The 19,915-nt window shown below is 43.7% G+C and overlaps 1 protein-coding gene across 7 annotated transcripts in view; it reads left to right on the top strand.

Moving 5' to 3' along the window:
- The window catches only part of AKAP13 (A-kinase anchoring protein 13), a 252,783-nt gene that overhangs the window by 16,547 nt on the left and 216,321 nt on the right, over nucleotides 1-19,915 (top strand). Inside the window, exon 1 of one of the 7 annotated variants that reach the window (XM_054694747.1) lies at nucleotides 16,844-16,884. The exons of the other annotated variants lie outside the window; for them this stretch is intronic. The gene's annotated coding sequence lies outside the window, so the exon portion shown is untranslated. Of the gene's footprint in view, nucleotides 1-16,843; nucleotides 16,885-19,915 lie in introns of those variants that run through there. 7 annotated transcript variants of the gene reach the window in all.

Genomic DNA, 19,915 nt, shown 5'->3' with positions numbered 1-19,915 from the left:
ACCGGTCTCCTCAGGTGACCAGAGTGAACTGTAGACACGGAAATGGGACCTCACCGAGACTAGTTTGGCTCAGTTCCCATAGCCGGTGAGTGATAGAGTTGCGATTTGACACCAGGGTTGTATTTCTAAAACCTGTGCTTTATTGTTTGGGGAAGGACCCACACCACCTGAGGCTGTTTGGACAGGTCTCTCAGTGGCTGACGGGCCTGCCCTGTTCAACCTTCTTGCCCCAGGACTTTCTTGTGATCTTAGAAGATGAGCCGAGCCTCAGGACAGACCCTGCCTGGAAGTCTGTCTCTGGTTTCTTGCAGATCAGCAGTGGTCTGTTAATGGATCCCAAAATTTGGTTGTTCACAGGATACTTGTAGTTCCCAGGCCACCTTGTCCGACTGGGTTACTTTGGATCCTAAAGGGGATGTCCCACTGGGAGAAAAGGGCTGAGAGTGGAGCTGTTGAAGGCAGGTGAGCAGGAGGAGAAAACACTCACTGTCCACCCCGACTGCACTGGGAGCAGCAGGTGATCGTAAGGCCCTGGCCGAGCACCCTACCCCTCAGCTCCGGAAGGTGACAGCCCTGGCCATGGGGTTTTTCTGCAGAAGGCTTGTGTTTTCTGCTTGATGGAGAGAACCCAGACTGTTCACATGTCTAAGCAGCCCAACTTCTACCTAGACTAGTACTTTGCAAAGACCTTTGTCAATTTGTTTTGAAATTAATTATAATTGTTACAATTAATGACTTAGGTTACAATTAAAAGCCTTATGCTGCACATTACACTGCTTTATTAAAGAGCATGTACGTTTATTATACTTTATTATAATTACGCCTTTATTCAAGAGTACATACATGTATTATACTTTATTAATATTTTCTGTAAACTTTTTACCCTCTCAATGGAAATGGGAATAAGAGTGCTATTTTAGTGAAGAAGAATTAGGGAAATGAGGTGTAATTATCTTTTTGTATTTTGGTCTTGATTGAGTGGAGCATTATTCCCAGATTTCTTCTCTCTCTTGTCCTGTGCCTTCAAACTAGAATCTTCCTTTTACCCAGCGGTGGCCAGTGTATAATTGGAACTTGTCTTTCAGATTTGTATTATGTAAATAGGCTCAGACAGGGGGCAAATTTAAGCTGTTGTAAAGATTGCCTATTCATTTCTGAAACAGTATTTTGTGGTAGAATTGAATTACCAATTGTGAGAAGGAGTTTTAAATTGAGGAATGTGAACTTAGAATCATTCCAGTAAAAAAAAAAAAAAAAAAAAAAGGATTATGATCACTGCTTTATCTTTTCCTCTGAAATTGTCAGTAGCTTTTTATCCCAATGATAATTAACAAAAATGATTTCCATGCCTAAATAACAACGAGTTGTAATGAGCGGAGATGATGATGTGTGGAATTAGTTGGCAAGTGAGTAACAGAGGATGCGGGTACAGAGTGTTCCCTTATTTAGGTGACTTGGAAAGACTTAGGGAGCGCCACAATTGGGGAAGCAAGTTGGTGGACTAGTGTTTTGTGCTTTCTTCGTTCAAAATGCTTTCTCTTGGCGTGCATGCGTTGCTAAGATGAATGGTTAGTTTGTTCTTGCTTCTTCTCGATGTCTGGCTTTGAGCAGACGGCATATTGTGAAGATGTCCCAGCCCTGACACTGCTGGCCTCTGCCCGGGACTCGACGGCCTTCCCAGCGCGCAGGAAAGCAGATGACGGGATGCGCTGACCTGTCTGTAGTTCACGCTGCGTTTGTGTTGTGCGGAATTGCCGTCAGCGCATTCTAGGAACTGATCGTCCTTTCTGTAGTCCCCGGGAGAACTGGCATTCTATTTAGTTTATTGGGTGGGGGAGGAGAGGATTATTTTTCTAAATGTAGTCCTTTTATTGATTTTTTTTTTTTTTGATGAGGCGATAGAAGAAATGGAGAAAAACTAATAATTATTGTTTCAGCATTCAAAAGCTACTGAACAGGGCCTCCCTGGTGGCGCAAGGGGTTAAGGCGCAACCTATGAAACTGTCTGCAGCCTCTGCAGCACGGGTTCAATCCCCCAGCCTGCCAGGGAGCTACCCACATGGCGCAGCAGACCTCTCCTGATGCTCCCACTGCTCCCCTCAGCAGTGTATTTCTGTAGATGCCGCCTGTTTTGTTCCCTGCTCTGTCTCTGGTGAATCCTCTCACCCCGCCCCCCCTACTTCTGGCCTGTACCCCAGCTCTTGTATGCCTAAATAAATAAATCTTAATTCTTTTGTCAGTAGTAACAAACATACCTGTATGTAGTACTTTCTGTTGCTAAGTGAAATTACCTAAGGGGTGAACAAGAGAGGGGGAGGCCGTGCACCTCATTTTCTCTCTCTGGGTTTTGCAGAGTGTGAAGAGGGTAGGAGAAAAGAAGACACATCTTTCCTGTTCTTATGTAGTTTCTAGATGACTTGGGTATCTGATCCTTGAAATCGTGTTCTACCAGCAGGGATGGCTTCAACATGCAGACTTTTGTCACTTAATTTTTATCATGATCTGCAGAACAGCTTCTTGGAAAGTCTCACTGGTGGTTTTGGATACAATTCTTGGGTTTTTAGCTGGGTCTGTACCCTTCAGTTCGACAGAATGGCTGTACACCAGCGTGGAGACCATTGGCCATCTGTTTTTAAAGCCACAAGTTGACCATCTCTTGAGATAGAAAAGACAGATACAAGTTGGAAGTTGATACTTAAAAAATCCACACCCTCACTGGGATCTGGAGGAAGAGTACTTTATTTTGAGGGCGTCAGGAACTAGCTATTTGACGGGAAAAAATGATCTGCACAGTACAGGATTGCAGGTAAAGGGAGTGCAACTACAAAAAGGGAATTTTTTCCCTCCTTCGTTCAACATGGGAACAAATTTTAGGGGGATTATGCCTGAAAAAATTAGAAAACCCTGCTTAAAGGAGCTGTGACGTAGTCCTAGTGTTCGAGATCAGGAAACGGGTTGTGTAGGAAGGAGCCTGTGCACCATGTCCAGTAGGACCCTGCTAGGCAAAGGTGCAGCTACACAAGGTCACAGAAATTCAGATGACAATGCTTTGTCTGTGGGACTCCAAAAGTAATGGTGGTAGTCTCAGAGAAAATAAACAAGGGTTTTGTGAACTGCCTAGTCTCTCGCACATGCAACACTGGGACTTGTTGAGGGGGCTGCTGCTTTTGATGGCATTTGAGCTCTCCCAGCGGGCTGCTGGGTGGGCAGAGCGAAACCTGAAAATAGAAGGAGGCTTATCTGCACGTTTGAACTTTTGGAGCAGCTGGGGTAGATCTCTTAATGCCCTAACCCCTCCCAGCTGGCTAATTCTTCCCCTGTGTTTCGCCCTACTGAGAAGTCATCTCTGAGAGCATTTTTGAGAAGGGTTTACACGGGGCTTGAGCACTAGAAGGGGGATGAATGGCAGGGAACATTTGGTAATTTCTGCCACTGTCAAAATAAAAGCAAGATTTGGAGAGGTTGTAAGAGAGAAGCAAATGTTCAGCTGGAGGAGGGGTGTGTGTTCACATTCACATTCATTTTTTTCCCCTGGGACGGTATAAAGGTAAAAGAAGGGGCAGTGGCTTTTCCTCCTCTCTTGGTGTATTGTAAACGCTGCAGGGCCGCGGAGGGAGACAGGGACTTTCCACTCGCTAGGTTTATTGTTTTAAAATTTGAATGAAAGTTTATTTTTTAAGGTTTTAGTTTGTATGCATTGTTAAACAACTGCATTTTCCTATGGTGGTTAAGAGTATGTGTTAAAGTCTCTGGCCTGCTCTGTGAGGGAGGGCTCTGCACTGCTTCCCAGCCCGGTGTCTTGCAGTGCCTGGGACACTTTGCCTGGCCCTGAGGTGGGCGCTCCCAGGCTGCATTCCTGAGGCCTTTGGTGCAGTTCCAGCTCCAGAGCTGGCGCAGAAGAAGCGCAGATGGGGGTGGGCCTGGCCTCGACCTGCCCTGCAGGTGACATCCACAGTCACTGAATGATGACTGAGCACCAGCCCCTGTGTGTGGTCCTGGGACACACTTTCTTGGGGTCTGATCTCACCCTTCAGGAGCTTGTGTTTATTTCGTAGGAGCAGCTCCACCAGGCAGTGCACAATTACAGCACGGAGGTGCTCTGTGAAGAGGGTCCGCTGTGCTTTGGAGAGCTTTGAGGAGGCGCATTTAACCTGATTACCATGAGTCGAGGGGGGATTGTTTCTTGAAAGAGGTGATTTCATGTGGCTGAATTCTGAAGGATGGGGCAAGTTAGCTGGGAGGAGTTGGGTTAGAGTAGAGGGGCTTGGGGACTTGAGAGAACTCGAAAGGGGGAGAAAGTACTACAGTAAGTTTTCAGGCTCGCACCAGGTTGACTCACTTGTTACAGGCTTACTTTGGATTTAATGAAATGGAGTAGAGTTCTTAAAATTTGAGCCAAGTGCTTTTCTAGTGGAACTGTTTGAGAAATAACTTGTCAGTTCTACCCTAACCTAATCAAGCCAAACCCAGCCAGATGGAGTATCTTTTCCAGTACATTCCTGTACCTGGTTTTAAATTAAACCCTAACCCAGCCTGATTATGGATCAAGTTAACAGCTTCTTACAGCAAGTCCACCTCAGTGACCCATATGCTCTGCAGTAACGTGAAGGACTGGAACTACTTAGCACCTTGCTGATCTACGTTCATATTATGATACTAACACTTTAAGACTCACAATACATTGTAAGGCCAGTATGCAGGTGAACTTCATGAATATTGTTCTAATTTAGCATAATATGTACTCCAGCTTATCCGTTATTTTTATTGAGATTACCTCTTTGTTATTTTGAAAGAAAAGCCTGGTTATAAAGGATCATCTGCGGGGCATGTTTAAATTATGTAAGATAAAAACTTTAATTTCTTTCACTTCTGGTAGCATCAAAGTATATTTATTTAAAGGAAAGTCCTCTGAGGACTCGTGTGAGGCAGGAATTTCTTAATCCTCATTTCGGTACTGTTGGAGTCAAGGCAGAGTCTTTTGAAAGAACTAATATTTACTGGTGGGATAGGTAAGTTTTGTGTTTTGTTTTGTGTGTTTGTTTTTTGAGCGGGTGAGAGAGTTTGGTTTTGAAAAGTAACCCCATGGATATCTATAAACAAAATTGGTGCCCAAGCTTGATTAACTGCTTCATGTGAATAAAGAAGAGACATGTCTATAAAATATTGACTTTCTAATGCTAATTGAAAAGCCTTGTAAAAGAGAAATTCCGGAAATACTCCAAGCAATGCTGTATTGGTAGAGTATTGATTCTTCCAAAGAACTTAGAATGCATAATTTTCAATTTTGGTGCATCAATGTGTGGTGTAGTAAGGGCTAGTTTGAAAATCAGTGTGGTTTCCATTTCAGTTGGAATTCTGTAGTATCAGAATCTTTAATGTCACGTGTTGATCTCATCGGCAACACTGACCAGTCTTCCCCTTAATCTAAATGTAAAATTTCATGATCGTGTGAGCCCTTGATGTTATTAAGCCAAGTGCTGTTGAGGGTAGCAAAAGGAGTGTGCTCTGCCATAAGGTGAGGACTTCTTCACTGTTATGTGAACAAGCCTTTGCTGTTTTGGGGCCGCTGACATTACCATCAAGGAACGCCTGAGACACAGACGGTGACGGTCTCAGAGCACACGTTCCATGTCGTCTCACTTGCATATTGAGGTAGACTCTTCAGTTTGTGGGTGAATCTTTATTTAAAAAAAAAATTTTGGTACGGTGGACATGTTTGCACATTTAAAGTGTGTTTTTACTTTTGGGTTTATGCTGAGGAAAACATAAAGGGATCTTGAAAACATAAAGGAGTAAAAAAAAAAATCTGCATTTTCCCTGCCCCTCAGGAAGAACTTGGTGGCAGCCGGTCCATGAGAAGGTGGATTTGCTCGGCCAGTGCCGTCCACTCAGCTACTAGGTTTTGTCACTTCAAGCTCTAAGCGGAGAGAGGTTCTGCTACACAATCTCCACCCCAGATGTCTCCGAAAGAACAGTGCTCTGTGACTGTTTCCAGATCTTACCTTCTTCATAACCATCTCCAAAGAATTTCCCTCCAAGTAATCGGCTATGGTTATGTGCGGAGCATGTTGAGAGATTGAGCGCAGGGCTGTGTGCATGTTTGAAATCCTGTCGACAGGATTTCCTTAGGATTGTTCTCTGGTTTATAGGAATTAAAGCCTTGCTCTGGGCTCGTCCAGGCCTTGTTTCTGTACTCCACTTTCATAGGAATATAGCAAGTTAGAGATTTTGGCGTTGGTTCTCTTTCCTCCTTCTGTTGTGTGGCGTTTGCGAAGCTGAAGTTATCCTAACACTTGCAAGGGTGGGCTCACAGGTGTGTGAGTGGGGTGCAAGCATAGTCTCTTTCAGGAAAAAAATCTGTAGCCATTTGTGGTTAAAAACAGTCCTTTGAGCATTATGGTGGAATGAAATTGCTTTAAAAGTAAAACGTTAACCGTATATATTTGGTAAATGCCAAAATATAATTTTAAAGTTGGAAGGAGCCATTAAAATAGTCTTCTCAAGTTTGTTCACATTTTATTGATGAGAAACCTGAGGCCCAAAGAAGTTAAGCAATGGAAATAGTACACTAAATCTGATAAGACTAATTGTAGTAGAAATATTTGTAAAGGTCTGCATTTGGGTCCAGAAAACCAGTTATGCAAGTACAGATGAAGGAAGTCTTGGTGTAATTAGAGCATTAGTTGACCATAATAAGCTTATTTCAGTCATGAGTGACATGGCTGTCAGAATTGCTAAACTGATCTTGAGTTGCAGTAATGAAAGTCTGGTGTCATAAGAAAAGGACTTGCTGGTCTGTTCGAGGAGGCCAGCACTGCAGCACAAGGTCCAGTGTGAATGTGTTTAGTCCCAGATCGCCTGTTTTCAGAGGAACATTGACAGCCAGATTCAAATCGTGCTGCTGGGGACCAGGGTCCTCGCGGCTTGCTGGAGGGTTCCGTGTGATCTGGCTCGCTGTGACTGACCCCGCGTTGCTCCTGGCCATGTGAGTGAGTCTGGCTTCCCCTTTTCCTCGACACCTTTTACTTTGCTAGAGGCCTGCTCAGGCCTTGGCACCCTTATATAAAGTTGTTTCCAGATGATCGGTTAGAGCCCCTCTCCTCACAACCCCTGCCCTCACAAGACTAGGGGTGCATCTGGGAGTTGTCCTTCAGCCAGGGGCGAGGGGTGCTGGGGTGGGCCTTCCCTAAACTGCTGCTCAATATTTTGTTTTTATTGTACTAATTTTCTTCACTGGTTGAGCACCTACTGGAGTGTTCTTTGCTGATGCGATTGGTGCTCGGTGACCAGGACAATGGTAAATTCCTTTCTGTCCATCAGGAAGTTTAAGATGTAGTTGGGGGTTGAAGTGCGCGTGATTGGTGTTGTGATAAGTGCCACAGACTGTAGGGTGTCTAACCAGCCAGCCTACCCAAAGTGAAACAGCGTCCTGTCCACCTGTGGGCGTGGGGGGGGGTGTGTCCATGGCCCTGAATAAGGCTATCTGGGGAGATTTAGTTCAGTAGGTCTGGGGTCGGCCAGGAACCTGTGGTTCTCAGATGTAATGTGATTTATGCCAGCAGGAGAATCTTTGATTTCCTTGGTTCTCAGAACCCAGGTTAGTTCTTCTCTTCTGAATAAAAGGTTTGCATTCCCCCCTCGTCTTAATCTGTGCTTTATTCTGAGGCGGAAAGAGTTGACCTTGGTACCTTTCGGCTCATCCCCTTCCCTCGTGAATGGACATGTGAGCGTAGTCTGTGTGACTAAAGCAGAATTTCCAATGTAAGGCAAATGCAGTCTTTGTAGGAGTTAATAGTAAAGTCTAGTAAGGTATTTTTCATTTATTTGTTTATCTTCGGGATGAATTTGTGCATCGTCTTCTGTCTTGGAGTCAGAGTGGGTACAGACACCACTGCTTACCGAGAGTGCCGATTGCGTTTTTAAATCGTTGTGGCCGGTCACTGGAACCTCTTCTCGGCAGTATTTTAATGGCTCTGAGTCTCAAGTTATTTACCTTAAGCTAGTAAATATTTCTTAAGTTTGTTAACATTAGCTATTAAATTATGTTTCCTAAACAGCACTGAATTAGTTGAAGTTGCAAGCGCTTTCTCTGTGTCGTCATATGCTGCCACTTCCTCGGCAGTTGTGTTGAGGTGTTGTGTGTGACCCGTGGGGGGCATGAGTGATCTGGAGGCACGTGGCTGTTGGTGAATTTCTTTCTTAAAAGCTGTAACTTGCTGTATTTCAGGGAGCTGGGCTGTGTGATTTCCAGCTGTACAGTTACGCTTTCTTCAAGTTCTTAGTCGTTCCTCCTCTGCTTGAATTAACATCACGGGTCTTCTCAGTGTTTCTGCCGTTTATCTTGTTTTAACATGTCTGCCTGTTACTGTTCATCTGGGCCTCTTCATTACTCCCCTAATCACTACATGTAACAGCTGGCACTGAATATTCGCCCTGTACCAGCCTTCATCTGTGTCTGCCGATGACTTTCCCTGTGTGGGCACAATCTTCCTCTCACCAGGTGAGGCGTACTGCTGTCGTGCTTTGCAGAAAGACGTTTGAGGGGTTAATACTTGCCTTAGATCATAGCCAGCCGACTGAAGAGCCCAGACACAAATCCACGTCTGCCTCCAGAGCCCGCGCCTGTAACGTGGCTGTGCCAGGCCCAGAGCAGATCTGCATCCTCAGTTTTCTCTTTTCTGATCACATTGGTAAGCACCCGTGTGCCTTACAGTGGGTCCCCCTGAGAGCCACAGGTCGTCGTCAGCCAGCTGTCGGCGTTTCTTCTAATCCCTGGGGACGGCCCTTCTGGGGCCGGCATGGTGGCAGGACCCCTGCTCCGCCTGACAGTCAGCGCTGTGACCTCGTCTGTAAACGTGACTTGTGATAAAGTCAGCAACCAGGTGTGTGCCAGGAAAATCTAAGGTACCCCTGGTTGTGCCAGATGTGGCCTTAGGCCGGGGGCTGGACCGTTTACAGGCGGCAGCTCGGCTCTGCAACCCCACGCAAATGCTTCGACCTTTCTTTCCCACCCTTGGTTTCCTCACCCGCTGAACAGGGCAGAACTAGAACCTTCCTCGAAGAGAGATGTGGGATGAAATACGGCAATGTGAAGTGCGAAGCAGAGTCATACAAACAGTGAGCGTCAAATGTTGCTTTAATATTCGGAGTGAGTAGGAAATCGTGGTATTACATTAGAACCAGCGGAACCACTCACGGTAGAGATGGTCATTAGGTGCTGGTCGCTCTGCCCCTTAGTGTAAAACTGGCCTGTGTTGGTGGTGCTGTTTGCAGCCTTCAGGTGGGATTATACAGAGTCTAAATTCTGAAACAGCCTTAAACATTTTAAAATAGCTTGTTTTAAAATATTCCTTGTTGTATGTAAACGTGAAGTGGATGGTAAGAGACTTGATTACCAGGTTGCTCAGCAGACCAGTCAGGACAGACAGAATTTGGAAAATAGGCAGAGTCCTGTGTGCTTGTGCTTGTGTCTGTGTTGGAGGGACGGCGGAAAAAGAGGTGTCAAGTGGTAGTTCTGAGCAGCAGGATGGTCGGTGTGTGTGCACATCTGAGGTTTGCTGTAGGAAAAGGCAAGCTCGGCTTTACTTAGTCTTCTCTGTAGTATTCAAACCAGTTAGAACTTTTCCAAAATCAAGTCATTGAGGGAAGCTAACTTGTTGCATAGGTGGGGGTCGGGGGTGGAAAACTTTTTGCTTTTTTTGCTGGAGGCCTTTGTCTCTGAAATAAACATTTTTAACTAGCGGTGATTTGTTCTTGAAATTATGAACTCAGACTGTTTAAAACCCTGCCTTGGCAACACACTTATGCTCTGTATTGTGGTCAGCCAGGGGAGGAGGTGGAGAGGGAAGTAGCCAGATGGTTGGGAACCCTTGGGGGACTTCGGTCCGGTGGCAGGTGTAGTCATCACCTTTCCAGTACTTAGATTCCAGAAGTTCTTCAACTGATAAAAGTATTTCATTTTCTGTTCTGAATTTCACTGGGAGGCAGTTTAGACGAGGGCCTCTTTCCAACTTTCTTTCTGGGATTCTGTGTTTCTGAATATTGAATGTTACATACCGGATTAGTTCTTCTCATTTCATCCTTTTCCCATAGAATGTGTCCTGTAGCCTAAGAACAATAGAAAATAGTTTTGTTTTTGTAGCTCTCTCAACTCATTCTAACCTCGTTCTTAACTTAGCCTAACTTTGTAGTTTATTTTGGCTGCAAAATCTTGCCCACTTTTTATCTGCTGTAAAAAAGTGTTTTTCCTTCCATGAGGGGAAAAAATGCAAGCTAACACATTTATTTTGGATTATCTTTTTCCCCTCATTATTTTCATATCCCTTAAGCTCTGTTCATGCCGCTGCCAGTCTTTGACAACAACACCAACATGGTTGATTGAATTTGAGAACAGCTGAAGCTCTATTTAATGCGGGAATGGTTTTTTAAAATGGAGAACTTGACTTGAATTCTCTCTCGGGACATCACTCAGTGACAGTTTCCTTGGGCTGCAGAGATCACTGGTAAATAAGGTCTTGGAAAGTTTGAGGTTTAGGAGTCAGAGTTCACTTCAGCCAAGAAACCAGGGGAAATTACTTTGTTTTCTAAAAAAGACATAGGTAGGCAGAAGCTTCGTTAGGACTAGCTTTTTATCCACTTGGAAAATTGGACTTTGTTAAGCTAATAGAAGGTGAGAAAATGGCCTCTGTCCCTGCCAGTGTTGCCACAGTCTGATCTCCATCATTCAGAGTTGTGTTTCTCTGAAAAAGAGGACAACTTTTGAGAGCTTCTGGGCAGGTTTCCAGCAGTTTATGTCTCATGGTTGAAAGCATTTGCCCTCATATTTTTATAAGGTTGTAGTGGGGGTTATTGCTTCCCCTTGCCACCTCCCAGTTGTATAAAGGATAAATACCATTTGGCAGATATATAAAAGAAGAAATAATTACCCAGAATCCCATTACCTGGCGATGCTTAATATTTGGATTTTCCTCTGCCTGTTTTCTCTTTGTACATGACTTAAAACATCCGTAGTGAAGGAGATCAAGATTACATATATACAGTTTCCCACCTTTTCCCGTTTCCTTAACCTTTTTAAGGTTATATCACAATTTTGTTTGGCGCTATCAAAAATTTTTTTAAAAAGAACTTGTCAGTCATGTATATAACTTTGGGGTTACAATTTCACCCACCCTTTACCAAAACTCCCTCTCTCTCCAATTTCAGCAGGGACATGTTGGTTTTCCTGCCGGTGGAGAGTTCTTCATTTGTCGGTGGAAAGTCATGGCACCTTAAATAAATGAGAGTATACTCCTCTTAGAAATGCTGTGACTACGCAGTCAGCCCATAAGCTCCTCGTCCTTCATGTTGGTCTAAACCCATTGCTGGGCACTTCTTGCTCATCCCTTCCTGTCATCTTCTAAAGGGCCTCAGCACAGGAGTGCTGGTGTTTGACTGGATCTGGAGTGTCTCATTAGCACCAGGACGTCCTGGAACAGTTAAGCAAGCAGCTGGGATTTCCCTGTGAAGGAGAAAGAACACCCACCAAAGCTGTCCACGTCTGCGGTGCTCTGTGCCCATCCGTCACATGTGTAGCAATTGCCTTGGCAGAACCAGTTTGTGCATCCAGAAGAACCAGTCCAGAGGAGTCTGCCCTTCCCGTCATCAAAGCAAACACTGGGTCATCTCCTCCCTCCTTCGTTTCCTTTTGACTCTGACTAGCAGGTCCTCAGCTAGCTTACAGGTTCCAGACTTGTTCACACAGTCTGAGCTCCACATTTATTGGGCCTTTTTTTTTTTTTTTTAAGTTGAAAGAACATTGATTATAACATTTTACAAGTTTCAGGTGCGTGTTTCCATTTTATAGGTAAAGTTCTTTTTCTGGAATTTATTTCTGAAAATCTGCTGTTAAGAGATTCTACTCAGGAGAGACCTGATGTTTGATCCTGGGGAGAAAACTGATGCAAGGACTTAAAACAGGCAGATGTCATATAGAGACTTGCTATGTAGACTTCTGCTGTATTGATTGATAGAACTGGTTCTGTCTGGTGCTGCATAGCTGAATCTTTATGACTAGTTTCCACTCACCTTCAGGTACCAAAAAAGGGAAAGTCTAAGCAAAGATGTCAACAGGGTGATGCATCAGAGCCTCTCACTGTTGTTTCCTAGGAAAACCGCTTTCTCCAGAACCATCCAGTTGTTCTTGTCCTGTATACAGTTTGAAGAGTTACCTCACTTTCATGCTCCTAGCAGAAAACCTGTGGCCATTCAGAAGCCAAGGATTTAGGTTAGAGATGACTTGGGTAGTGAAATTAAAGTAAAAGCTCCAGAGTGTTTTAACCAATGCATGTCTACTTCATAAAGGGACTCTTCGAGCAGTTACAAAAGCCAACAGTTTGCTGGCGAGGGAAACCCCACACAGCATATTTAAGAACTCCAGACTCATTGGAAGGCTTGGAAATTTCTGTTCAGGCCTTTGTGTGGTTCTGTGTTCATAAATGTAGATACTTAGGAGTGGACTTCTGGGTTGGACAGTTTTCCAAAGTGGCTATACCATCTTTACATTCCCACTGGCAATACATGAGGGTTCCAGTTTTCCCCACATTTTTGCCAACACTGGGCATGTTTAGCGTTTCTCATTATAGCAGTCTGGTGGGGTGTCTTTGGTAATGACTGGTGATGCTGAGCATATTTCCCTGTGCTTATTTGCCATTTATTTTCTTTTGTTGATGTGCCTATTCAAACTTCACGCTCACTGAAGAACATTTGTTGTTGGGTTGTCAGAGTTCTTTGTTCTAAATTCAAGTCCTTTATCAGATACTTGATTTGCAAGTGTTTCCTTCTAATTCATGACTTATTTTCATTTTCTTAATGGTGTCTTTTGAAGAGAAACGTTTTAAATTTTGGTGGAGTCTATCATAATTTCTTAGAGATCAGACTTTTTGATCTCTTATCTAGGAGCTCTTTGGCTTAGCCAAGAACACAAAAAGATTTCTCCTGCATTTTCTTCTGGAAGTTTTATAGTTTTAGCTGTTAATGTTTATGTCTGTGATCCATTTTTAGGTTATTTTCTGTGTGTGGTATAAGGTAAGATTTTTAAAGTGCGTGGCAGTTCCAGTGCCTTTGTTGAAATGATTCTTAGAGTTTCTTTCCCTTGAAGCTGCATTACCACCTCTCAGTCATGGGTGTGCTGATGAGTCTTCATTTTCCCAGTGAGTAGGACGATGGGAGGGAAGGGTTGGTCTGGAGTCTTTGCCTTATTGTAGAGGGTCTTGGGCCATAGTTTGCTTTTTGCTTGCATGGATTCTGTTTCTGTCTGTTAAGACAACCTCAGAGTCTTTGTAAACAACAGCAGGGTGTTGCCCAGGTTGGCTTTAGTTTAGAAGTTGCTTTGCTATCTTCTCCCTCTGGGAGTGATTATAAAATCTTATTGTAATGTACAGTTTGGTTAGATAAGCCTAGGATAGTATAAGCTGACTTGACCATTTCTTAAAGATAGTTCCAACATGGGAATGATAAAACCCTTCTTAAAACGTTTTTTCTTAAATGTTCAACATCACTTGTCATCAGGGAAATGCAAATCAAAACTACCATGAGATACCATCTTACACCAGTGAGAATGGCACATATTAAAAAAACTAGCAACAACAAATGTTGGCGAGGGTGTGGAGAAAAAGGAACTCTCCTGCACTGCTGGTGGGAGTGCAAACTGGTCCAACCACTGTGGAGAGCTGTGTGGAGATTTCTGGACCTACTAAACATAGAGCTTCCATAGGATCCAGCAATTCCACTCCTAGGTATTTACCCAAAGGACACAGAAACATCAATTCCAAAGAGCACCTGCACCCCTATGTTTACAGCAGCACTGTTTACAATAGCTAAGCTTTGGAATCAACCCAGATGCCCAAAAATAGATGACTGGATCAAGAAGATGGGGTCCATATACACCATGGAATATTACTCAGCATTCAAAAAAGATAAACTCATGCCATTTGCAGCAACATGGATGGAGCTGGAAGGGATCATGCTCAGCGAAATAAGCCAGAAGGAAAACGAAAAATACCGGATGGTCTCACTCACAGCAGGAATTTAGAAAACCTAAATAAGGGACCAGGAAAAAGACTAATTGTAATAAAGTAAAAATCAAAATCAACAAGCAGCTATAGAGCAGAGACACACTAAAATGGGGGGCAGGGGGAGGAGAAGAGGGATTAGGGTCAGAAAAAGGGGGTGAGAATTGTATGGGGAATAAAACCAAAATGAAAATGCATACATTATGCAAAAATGAAAAATGATGTAAGAATTATATAAAATAAAATACTTCATTAAAAAACCACATTTTTTCTTTTCCCAAACAGCAAATCATGTTTGCTAGAGACACTTTTGGGAATTGCCAAATTGTAAGGAAAGACCTTTCTGTCTCTGTCACTGCCATCCTGGTTTTGGCTCAGCAGTATCTTTTAAACTTCAGGCAGTGTGTGTTGTGCGGGCTCGGGACAGCAAGGTCCCTGGAACAATCCTTACTTGGATCTGCTTATGGATTCGGCTCCGGTTTATTTGTTGTTGTTGTTGTTTGCATTTCTTATGGGAAGGGAGAGAGGATTAGGGCTTAATACTTGATGAGCACCTTTTGTGAGGCCTTGAGCCTCACCCCACTCTGTGGAATGTCACAGTTGTATTAAAATTTTATTCCTTCTCTGCTGACCACTGTTTTCCCCCCTTCTTTTTTGCAGGCTTGGGTTACATCAGTTGCCTAGTTTCTTTGAACCAGCCGGAGATAGTTTGGAATTTCGGGGGCAAAGCATAACCATCTTTCAGTTAACCCTGTGTTGTCTTTTGTGGTTTGAAAGACTTTGAAAGAAGAGATACTGATAGTGTTGTAGAGCAACCCCGATACAAAACGGGGTGCCTGACTGTGGGTCCTCACCGGACTTATCAATGCTCTACTGCTGGCACACGCGAAAGGTTCATAAAAGGTTTATTTACAAGGGAAGGGCAAATGAGGAAATGTACCGCTCAGGGAGAAAAGTGGGAGGCAAAGTTTTAAATGAGTCCTACCCGATCCCCATATCAGGAATCCCAAATGGCGCTCTGAGAGCTGGCCGCCAGCCAAGAGCCGTGTAGCCAGGAGGCGAGCAACAGCGAGCCCCCCCAAGGCCCATGTGTTTGGTTTTTATATCCAACCTGGCTGCTCAACTCCACCCTCAGGTCCCAGCCACCCTCCCTTTGGTGGTGACGGGATTTGTCTTTCCCAATGTCTTGATGACGTTAGTCTAAAGTAGGGATAAGGTCCACAAAGCCTATATAAAATTAGCTCAGGACATCATTTCCCCCTAACAATAGGATTCTCCTTTTCTCTTCTCATTCAGTGGTTTCCCTTTTATTCTTGATCAGAATTAGAAGTTCTAACAACCCCGAATGTCCAGATTCAGTCTTGTTTCTCTTCTTTCTGTCCTGTGCTTTCAGCTCTAGGAGACTTAGTTTTACCTTTGCTGTTTGTTAGCTGGAGAGAAGGATAAAGAGAGCTGGGATTTCCAACAAGGAAAATCCCCTGAATTTGGATTGATCTCATCAGCAATTTTAATTTATCGAGCATTAAGTAATAACTAGGTGTGGCTTACCGGGCAGGTGACTCCATTTCCTCATCTGTAAAATGGACTAGCTTCTCAACAAAGATTCTTCTATGGCATGTCACCGTTTAAAGTTTTTGGTGTTGGTGGAACCATGGAATAAGTTCCTGATGGTATGATTAGTGCTGTCAGGCATAGGGACCAGTGTTGAAAGAACCATTAACTTTGAGGTGTCCTTGAATTTTAAATAACAAACTGTTGGCGTTTGAGTTAATGGACAAGAAGCATCATTTGCAGCATATTCTTTTTAAAGAGAGAGAGAGAGAGAGAGAGAGAGAGAGAGAGAATGTGTGTGTGTGTGTGTGTGTGTGTGTGTGTGTGTGTAAGTAGGATATTTGGAATCCTGGAGCTTATTTTTCCTCCTCTATTTGGGGGTTGTTTGTCACTGTCAGTGCCTGTTTGACAGCCAGAACTTCACATGGCCGCTCACATTTCATCAAATAGCATCACTTACTCTAATCTGTTGCTTATGCTGTTACCATAGTATCCTGTCTGGAAACAGAAAGGTGGTTGATATGTCTGTACAAGAATCCAGATTTCACCCCCCTCATTGACATTTGCCAGCAAAATTTTCTTAGTCATTCAGGCTAAGGCTGAGAGTCTAATGAATACAAAGGGAGGCGGGTGGCTGTTTCTATGCTGGACAATTGAGAGAAGAGCTTTTCATATTAACCTGCTCTGTTAATTGCTGAACTATTTTGCTTAATGATTTAGGGCATTCCACTTGAGCCAACTACTTGTTCTATGAACTGTATTTATTCCTGAAGAGGTTCTGTCTGGGTTGAACTTTAGAGCATAGGCTAGAGCAGGCAGATCAGACGACCGAAGGGGTCAGCTTCTAGTGACCATTGTAGCACGGTTGGACCAGTGAATCAGAATGAAGAAAATTAAAAGGTGTCTTACGAGGCCTAGAAAAGGAAATAAAAAGTGAGTTGTTTTCATCTCTCCTGTCCAAGTACCAGGAAACCTTTGGCTTGGTTGTAAAAGTAATCCACCTGGGAGTAGAAATTGTTTAAAGTAAAATGTTTATGGTGTGTTGATTGTTGTTTTTGCTTTTCACTAATTCAGAAATAGTGGGGGGCGGGGGGAAGCTGATAGTGTTTGAGCTGAAATACCAACAAACAAAACATAATCCTTTTAGGATGTCTAAGAGGGAGCACAGAATAATTTTAATTTTTTTTTCCCCAGAGAACATGGCCACATAGGCTTTGTGGGAAAGGGATTACCATTTAGTGAAGTTTTAGTGAGGTTAACACCGGGATTCTAGTGACACTTCCTGGTAAGTGCATTTACTCTGGGTGGCCTTCCTCTCTCCCTTTGGGACTTCTCCCTGGTGGCTTTCTCTCCCAGCCTCTTGCCCTGGGGCATTTTATTAGCAGAGAAGATGTTAACTCTTCATATGGTGCAGTCGGGACTGTTTTGACAGGGATTCACAGCTGCGGAAGTTAAAGGTGGAGAGAGAAATCATGCAGCCATGCTTACAGTTTTTGCATTTACTGTCTTCTCTTAAAGTATATTACTGCTTTAAATAAGCCGCCCCCCCCCCCCCAACTTGCTTGCTTAGAAAATTCTTATCTTCTGATCTCTGATCAGTGCTGGGAAATTATCTAAGCAAGTAATTTGAGGCTAGGCAGTTGGGCCTTATTGTTTAGAAAGCAAGGTGTCCTTGGAGCAATTTGATCCGAGAATTCACTCACTAACTATATTAAAATTATGAGCAAGTGTTAAGATACACATTGAAGGGAAGAGGGAGAGCAGAAGGAAGTCGTCGCAAGTTAAACATGTTGGATGGTTTTGATGAGTGTTCAGTTAGCAGGCTTTGGGGGCCATGAATTTGAGGCCCTTGGAAAGAAAATGGTGAACACTTGGCACTTTATCACTGGCATGCCTGTCTCTAATTCTGCATTTCTAGAGCTTGTGGTGAGAGTTTATATATTCTCTTGTGGCAGCCGTGGAGTCAGCCTAGAGAAAACTTAGTAATATGTTTAAATTTTGAAGACAGGAAAATAAGCTGATACAGCTTAGGACTTTCAGTGATTGTTGATGCAGAAATCATTTTTGTAATACGTTATGGAAGAAATTGGTTGTTCAGGATGATTATTAATTTTTCTTCTATCCGCTTGTCATGTTATGGAAGTAGTTTATTAAGCTGTGTGTTCTAACAAGAATTCATTTAATTACATCTTCCTCTGGGCTCCCATAGTGCTGTGATTTACCTTATTGCCATGCTTATAGGGAGCAAGATACGATCTGTGGAAAAGCCTACCCATAATTAAATAAATTCAGTCCAACCCATTAATCAAATTAAGGCAACATTTTTGGGAGAGACCCAAAAATTCATATTTGTTTCATTGTCATGTTGTCTCCTTTTCACTTTGACTTAGTTGTAGAAGTGTCGTGACCAGCAAGCGGTCTGAAGTCTCAGGGATATGATGTTGGTCTGGTATGTCAGGGATATGATGGCAGCAGGAAATAAAGGTGTGGATAGTAATTTGAGGCTAGGCAGTTGGGCCTTATTGTTTAGAAAGCAAGGTGTCCTTGGAGTAATTTGATCAGAGAATTCACTCACTAATTATATTAAAATATGAGAGAGTTGAACCTTTTGATGCTGTGTTCATGCTCAGGCAGGGAAGCAGTAGGGCAGCCATGGCCCAAGAGAGAAGATGAAGGCTTAGGCAGAAGGCATGGGTGAGCAACATTGTGAAGGTACCTGAACAGGGCGCGTTAAGATACTCATAGACGGGAAAAGGGAGAGCAGAAGGAAGTCATCGCAAGAATGCAGGAGCTGAGGATGAAGGTCAGAGGCCAGTGAGAGGGTGGGCTTGGTGCAGACCATCACCTAGGGCAGGATGTCTAGTTGACAGGTGTGGAGCTCACACACAGAGTTGGAGCTGGAGTGTTGATGGCGTGGTGGTGAGCGCAGATGCCTTCCAAAGCGAGAGCTGGAGTGTCAGTGTCAAGAGCGTGCTGCATGTAAGTAATGGCTAAAACCGAGGGGCGGATGGAGAAATCTTTGTTGGGCCTGAGAACTTTCTGGAAGTAGCTCCCGGTGGAGGCAATTTGGCCAGGTAAACGTGCGTTTTCTTCCTCTCCACTTTGCCCAGCCCTTCCTAAAGCTCTGGATTCTGATGAAGAGAATTTAATTGAAAACCCATTATATCATTAAGCATCATATAAATAAATGCCAGTAATAATATTTGGGTCTCACAGTGTATGTTGTGAGAGGCAGAGCTTACTGCATGATGGTAAAGAGCATCAATTTTGGAGCCAGAATCTCTGTTACTAAGGCTTTCCTGCTTATTTCTGGCTGTCCACTTGGCTAGTCGTGTGACTTTGGACAACATGGTCAGCTTTTTTGTGCTGTGTTGCCTCTTCTTTTGGTCGTGGATGAGGTGGGACGTGTAGCCAGGGAGATCCTAGGTTTTGAACCTTTGCTTCCTCCTCATCCTGCTCATTGTGTCCTTCTCTGTGAGCACGCTGCTCGGACCATAAGCAGATGAGCCACATTTCTCTGGACTTTTTATCTGCAGCCGGTGGCTGTCATCTTTAGAAAATTTCCAGAAGGAGTCAAACAAAAATAACATTTTGTGTTGGGGAAGATCTGCCTGAGCCGCAGGGACTTAAGCGGACAGGGTTGACCCTTTCAGCTCTGCCACCGTGTCAGTTACTTCGCGGGGGTCTTGCCCTTTCTGTAAGATAGAGGAGACAGGAACCTAATCAGCATTTCTTTTGAGCTCACGTAGTCATTCTAGAAAAAAGTCTCCAAGGGTAAGTATATTCCGGCGGTGAGTACAGAACCCAAGGAGGGACATTTCACCATTCAAGTAAAACAATAGCGGGGTAACATTTTATTCGAGAATGCAGTAAAAGTTAGTGCAAGAAAGAGGATGGTTTTGGAAAAAAGGAGGGAGGAAGGGCAGTGTTAGCAGCAGAAATCCAGCGTCTCACCCTCTCCAGCTCGCTGGTGACTGGGGGGATGTGCTTTGCGTTGTGGTGTGGTGGTGTGGTGCCTTCTACTGGAATGTGTGATGGTCACTCGACGTTAGCTAAGTTTTAGAGGGATACTCTACCAAATTTTTTATTGCTCTGCTAGAATTTTTCAGAAAATTGACACAAATAGGTAAATGATTTAGCTCTCGGACTCTTGCCAAATCTGCCACTGATCATTTAATTAGGATGGGGGGGGGGTCCACTGTGTGACTGTCACGGAACCAAAGAATCTACGAATCATCTTTGATACTCCAATGTTGTTATTCCCTGTATTTGTTAAAAACATTAATGGTGAAATCTCGCATGGAGAGCCCAAATAT

This window comes from Talpa occidentalis, unplaced genomic scaffold (assembly GCF_014898055.3).
Source record: "Talpa occidentalis isolate TD23 unplaced genomic scaffold, MPIMG_talOcc4v2.1 talOcc4.14, whole genome shotgun sequence".
In the NCBI taxonomy this organism is placed as follows: Eukaryota; Metazoa; Chordata; class Mammalia; order Eulipotyphla; family Talpidae; genus Talpa; species Talpa occidentalis.
This window is presented reverse-complemented; position numbering and strand designations above follow the sequence as displayed.